The following is a 6,317-nucleotide window of genomic DNA, read 5'->3' as shown; positions in this document are numbered from 1 at the left end:
TTTTTCCCCCACACACTGTCTCTTAAAATTATCACCATTAGTCTTAAAACACAAGTAAATGTCACTGGCATTTTCCTGAGGTAATAGCATTAAAAATGAGAAGAACAAGCAGCAGACTGCACCAGAAAGTACAGGGACAGGGCTTTGCTATCTCCAGAGACAGGACTGTCACACCCTGCATGTTGGGTTTTCCTGTGTATTGACAACTCAGTTTCCAGTAGGTGCTGTTGGGGAGGGGCTTTAAGTGGTAGTTAGGTCATGGGGGAGGGCCACAGCCAGCTTGGCATGCAAGGAAAGAGCTGGCTAGACAGCTCTCTGCCTTCTGAAAACTTAAAAAGGGTGGCTAGCTGTCTCCAAGCTCTACAGAGCACCCGTAGTAGAAGAGCTGCCGGTGCCTTGGTCTTGGCTTTCCAGGCTTCCAGAATGGTGAGAAATAGAATGTTTTTTTCTCAGCCTCCAGGTTTGTGGGATTCTATTCCTGCAGCCTAAATGGAATAAGTAAACAATTGGAATTCCTAAGCGGGCCTAGAGATAAGAACTGACTTCCCAATGAAGTCTCTATCTTTTTCAACCCTCTCTATCATGGCTTAACATTTGGATATCTTGTGACTTAGTCACTAGCATCTTGAGTTACAGACATTGTATATATATTTGGTTCAGAAAAACCTATAAAGTATATGAATTTGGAAACAATTCTCTTTCCTCAAATATGTAACTAGGTTTCCGTAAACAATGAATGAAAAGCCCCTCATATGTAGGCAGTGCCCCCACTGCATGGATCAGCCATAGGAGATGTGAATACGTGTATCTCCCAGTCACATTCTCTCCAGGGGCAAAGTTCTTGAACTCAAAGTGGTCTTTGAGTCACCATCTTGTGTCAAAGCTCATGAATGCTATAGTATGCAGGTCCGAGCTAATCAGGGTATTAGAGTTAGATGATCATAAAGATCACAGCCTAGTGTAAATGATAATTATTCTCATTAAAGCAGAGTCATTCAAATAAACACGCTTTTAAATAAGAATCACTAGTGCTGGTTTACATAACAATTTTACTAGAATACAAGATGAGGAGTAGCTACTGTGCTCCGTACTTCGAATGGAAAAGCCTAAATGAGATTCAGACTTTCTATGCCAACTTACCCATGTGTTTAAATTGCATGTATTATGTGTTTTGTCTTCTAAGGGGAGTAGATAAAGCCATTTCTGCTGGGAAAGCATCATTTTTCCTTTTTTAGTATGATTATTATTGTATCTTCAAACTTGAGAAAATAGGTCACTGGGCAACTTACTGTGTCTTGTCATGTGACAGAGACTGAAAGGGGAGACTGGAAACCTACCCAGTACTCTCGAGAACCCATCTACTAGGTTCATAAGAAGCTGGTGTTAGCAAACAAAGTATGTTCTACTGAAAGGCAAGAGAGAGCCAGGCAATAAGATGTTGGAATATGAGGCTGTCATGTGGAGCTTTGTGGATTTCCCTTCCTGCTTGAGCCTTAGCTCTTCTGGCTGTATGGGGAGTCCCTAAGTCCTGTCTCCTTACACTTCTTATTCTCTACAACACTTATTCTGTGTCCTCCCTCCCTTCCTTCTCTTTTTCGGGGGGTGGAGGGTGAGGGGGAAGCATGAACGTAGAGAAAAGCACCATGTGTTAGTTTTTATCTCCTTGACAAATGGAGAGAAGCCATTCCAATGGAGTGAACAGTTTCCTCTGGCTTGTGTTTGAGAGGTCTCTGCCCATGGTTACTCACCTTACATCCCTGGCAAACAGCTTTTTTTTTTTGTTTTTGTTTTTTTTTTTTTTGTTTTTCGAGACAGGGTTTCTCTGTGGCTTTGGAGCCTGTCCTGGAACTAGCTCTTGTAGACCAGGCTGGTCTCGAACTCACAGAGATCCGCCTGCCTCTGCCTCCCGAGTGCTGGGATTAAAGGCGTGCGCCACCACTGCCCGGCACCTGGCAAACAGCTTTAAAGTGTTCTGGGACAAGAATGACCTTAAACGCACGTGCCTCTACTAGGCCTTGCTTCCTCATGGCCGTTTCACCTCTGAGGTGAGTGAGTTACCCATTCGTTAGGTCTTTGTTCTCAGTCTATCACCTCTCCACAATACCAACAAGCCTTCCACAGATGGTCCTTTCTGCAAGACACTGCAAACCACAACAAACAATCAAAGTAACTTCTCCTAAACCATGTCTAAGCTGTGAAGCTAGTGTTCGGTCACCTGTGAGCGGTGCATATCTACCAAACATCCTCTCAATACAGCCTTTTTACTAAACACTCGATGCAGCCTTCAAATGTCAGACAGAAGCATGAGCTTTAACATGCACTGTGAACAAAAGACCAGAGTGAAGTTTATGGTCTTTGTGGATAAATGCAAGTTCAGCTTTTCTTCTCAGTGTTCTCTATTCATTTGGTGGGGAAAAGGCAATTTATCAGCATGATTTACATTTTAGATTGATTAACTATTATGGTCATCACTTTAAGCATAACTATAAAATCTCCTACTTTCACATGGTAATTATTTAAGCTTGCAGCTGATTTTTTGCACTGCCCACAGCATCAGATAGGTTTTATCAAGCATGTTGCATCTGGTTTGGAGTTAGAGGCCAAACATTACAAACACTGCTGTTCTAGGTGCTGATGTGGATGGCATACATGGGTCTGCTTACAGCAAGGCAGTAAAGTGAGCCAGTGACCCACTGACCCTTGCCTGAACATCATTCTAGTTGCTTTTCTCTTTGCTATAGCACGATAGCACGACACCTGACTGGTGACTTCAGTAGATTTTCCTTTGGTTCAGAATGTGAGAGTAGTAGTGGGAACCACTACAGCAGGGGCATGAGGCTGCTGGTCACACCGCAGTGCAGTCAGGAGGCAAAGGGAGGAGGCTGCTGGTCACACCGCAGTGCAGTCAGGAGGCAAAGGGAGGTAGATGCAGTACAGCAGGGGCATGAGGCCGCTGGTCACACCACAGTGCAGTCAGGAGGCAAAGGGAGGAGGCCGCTGGTCACACTGCAGTGCGGTTGGAGACAGAGAGGCAGATGCCGATACTCATCACTTTTCTCCTCTAGTCCAGCACCTCAGCCCCTAGGGTGGTGTCCTCTGTCCCCAGCTATTCCCTTTGGAAATCCTCTTATGACACACCATGAGATGGGCCTATTGATTTTAAGCTGACAACTGAATATAATCATGACTGTCAAAACCATAGGCTGTAAAATACAAGAATGATTTCATAAGTACATTTCTTACTCAATCTTTATATTTGTTGCCAAATAAAGGGATGAGCACATAACTTTTTAAGAAAATGTCAATATTTACACTGCTTCGGCTGAAATGTCTAGCATCTGTTTTCAGTATTGCTGAGCAAACCTCCTGTGGATTTGTGCAGAAATCAGACTCTGCAGCCCATAAACACCTACACGGTGGATAACACCATGGATAGTTTCCTGTAAACAAACAAAACCGAGTCTTTTCTCCTCAAATAGAAAACCACAAAAATGGCAGGGATTGGTTAATGAGTCGGATAGAAATTCTAGCGTGGAAATATCTAACATAAACATGCAATGCAGTCTGAAGCACACAGAGGAGGAAGAACGTGAATAGAGATTCAGAGCTGTTGGCATCTAAGCAGAATGGAAGTGCCAGGGGAAAAAGTGGGAACGAAAATATATCCAAAGAAGCAATGGCTGAAAACTTCAAACAATTGATGACAAATACCAATATCCATATTTAAGATGAAAGAACCCCAAACAGGGTGAACACACAGTGACCAGCACATAGAAACATTTAGTAGAAACCCTGAGAGGAAAAGTTAAGAGAGCATCAGAAGAAACCAGCCAGTTATGTCAAGGAATCTCCAGTGAGACGGAGGGCTCACTGGGAACCCTGGAGCACAGGAGGTGAGGGACTGTGGGCTCACATGCTGGGGACAGCTGCCATTGGGGACGCGTGTAATTGGGGAAACTCAGAAATGAAAAGGGAGAGCTGAGAATGTTGCTATTGGACCCACTTTTCAGGAAATACAGGATGTTGTTTGCACTGGCAGGAAGTAATGTACAATGATTCAAGTCAGATTGATGTGTGCATGAACACAGAGCATTGGTATTAAGAACCGTAGTTAGTAAATGTATCAGCCATCTCCTGCCTTCACTTAAATCACACAAAAAGCCACTGAAGAGAACATCAACATGGGACTAGAACATGTTTACACAAAGCATTAGACAATCAGACACAGAGAACATGGGTGTGAGCTAACCTGCACTGGAATTATGAGATCACAGAAAATAGTTTCTTTGTCCTTGGAAGCAAAACAAGGCAACAGCTATAAAATGGTGAGATTAATACATTAATACATTAGTACAAAGTACAAAGTGCTTCTTTTCTCACCGTCAGAACATGTCTCTACACGTCTGTCTTCTGCCAGTGTCACACCTGTCCAAATCAAGCTTTTGGGGGACACAGTCAGGTTCCAGTGGATAATGACAGCTTCTGAAGCCTTTCTTTATGTTGTCACAACAGAATCCCAAGGCTATACGGTTTTATAGCTTGTGAAGGAATGAATTCTACTTTGCCTCAACACAGCAATTAAAAGAGGCATACTAACTCACTGCATTGAAGCAAGACCTAACTATTCAGAGACACGCCTTATATGAGAGACACGCAGAGTCTAAGGATAGAAGATACCCTGTCAAGCAAGCAGATACACTAGCACTGTGAGTTAGTCAAGACATAAGAATGCAGTACTTATTTAGTAAAGTTCTGATTAAATCATCATCTGACCATTTCCTCTGCAGGAAACAGACCTTTGAGTTACACAGAGAGAACTTTGTCTTGTTCATCTCTTAAGAAATCCATAAATGTAGCAGTCTTTACAGCTGTCTTTGTGTGAACTCTGTGGAGGTGGTACAAACAGTGCCTGCTAGCCAGTTGCTCCCTGGTAACCTGTATTAGGAGAAGCAGCAGCCTCTGAAGCAAGGGTGACACCGCTCCATGAGCCAACCCTGGGTACTTATTCTAAAATGACCTGGACTCAGATTGGCCTGGGCTTTGTCTTGAGAGCTTGGCTATGACGTTCTTTGCCCAATAGAGCAGAGAAGGCAAAGGATGTCTTTTAGCCCAGCGAGAGAATTTTCTCTGGATGATTATTAAGAAGGACATGGAGAAATGGGCCGTCTCTGGCTCTTGCACTCCTCCGCATCCTTTAATTTCTGTATGCAGTTAGGTAATGCTAGCACACAATTGAGATACATGCTTGATTTTGAAACAGTGTTTTTACTATGAAGCCAAGGCTAACCTTGAACCCACAATCCTCCTGTCTTCCTATCGTGCAATGGAATTACAATCCTATCACTAAGTCTCAAGATTGAATTGTAATCTCTTGCAGTGTGGAGGTCTTTAGAAAAATCACACTTTATACCGGGGTCGTTACCCACAATGCTTTGCTCAGTGACCTAGAACATGGTAACACAAGCATTATTTGATGCCAGAACTGAAAACAGTTCACACCCATACTCAATATTCTACTTCCGCCTGGGAGATTAGAGAAGAGCTCATTTGGGAGTAATGAGGGCAGCAACTGGTATAAGGGTCTTTAGAACTCGCAGAAGTGAACAGAAGAAAAGCTCCCACCCACAACGAGAAAGACCCATAGCATCTCTTGGGAGTGAGACAGGACATGACTACTCAATGGGGAAGATGTGTCTCTTGGTGGGGAAGCCCCTGCAGATATTACTTCTACAAAAACACCAGTTTCAGAACTGACTATAAATTTTGTAAACAGAGGCTGCTCATTCATTTCCCAGCCACCCAGACCCAAATAATCACACAGAAGCTATATTAATTATAGCATGATTAGGCCGATGTCTCAGGCCTATTTCTAGCTAGCTCTTACATCTTAAACTAACCAACCCATTTCTATTATTTTATATTTTACTATGAGGCTCGTAGTTTGTTACCTCTTGCTTCTTGGGCAGCTACATGGTGCCTCTTTGACTCTGCCAACCCTCTCTCTATATCTCTGCTCAGATTTCCTGCCTGGCTTTATTCTGCCCTGCCATGGGCTGAAGCAGCTTCTTTATTAACCAATGGGAAACCCTACATCATATGAGAACATTCCATCTGTGCTTTGAAAAGGATGAATAAGAAATGGAAGCATGGTGAATGTGATCCACCCTTGAGCTGCCCCAGGGATCTGCACTGTCCTCATTCAGTGTCTCATGGAAGAAGCTGGTCCACACAAAGTTCTGTAACTGACATAGGGAGGGCAAGAGATAGAAGCAGGACCGGTGCCTGAGAAGCCTACCTCTGGAGTGTGCGTCTGTGCT

The sequence above is a fragment of the Arvicola amphibius genome, chromosome 4, assembly GCF_903992535.2.
Source record: "Arvicola amphibius chromosome 4, mArvAmp1.2, whole genome shotgun sequence".
Lineage (NCBI taxonomy): Eukaryota > Metazoa > Chordata > Mammalia > Rodentia > Cricetidae > Arvicola > Arvicola amphibius.
The sequence above is the reverse complement of the archived record's forward strand: the minus strand, read 5'-3'. Positions refer to the sequence as shown.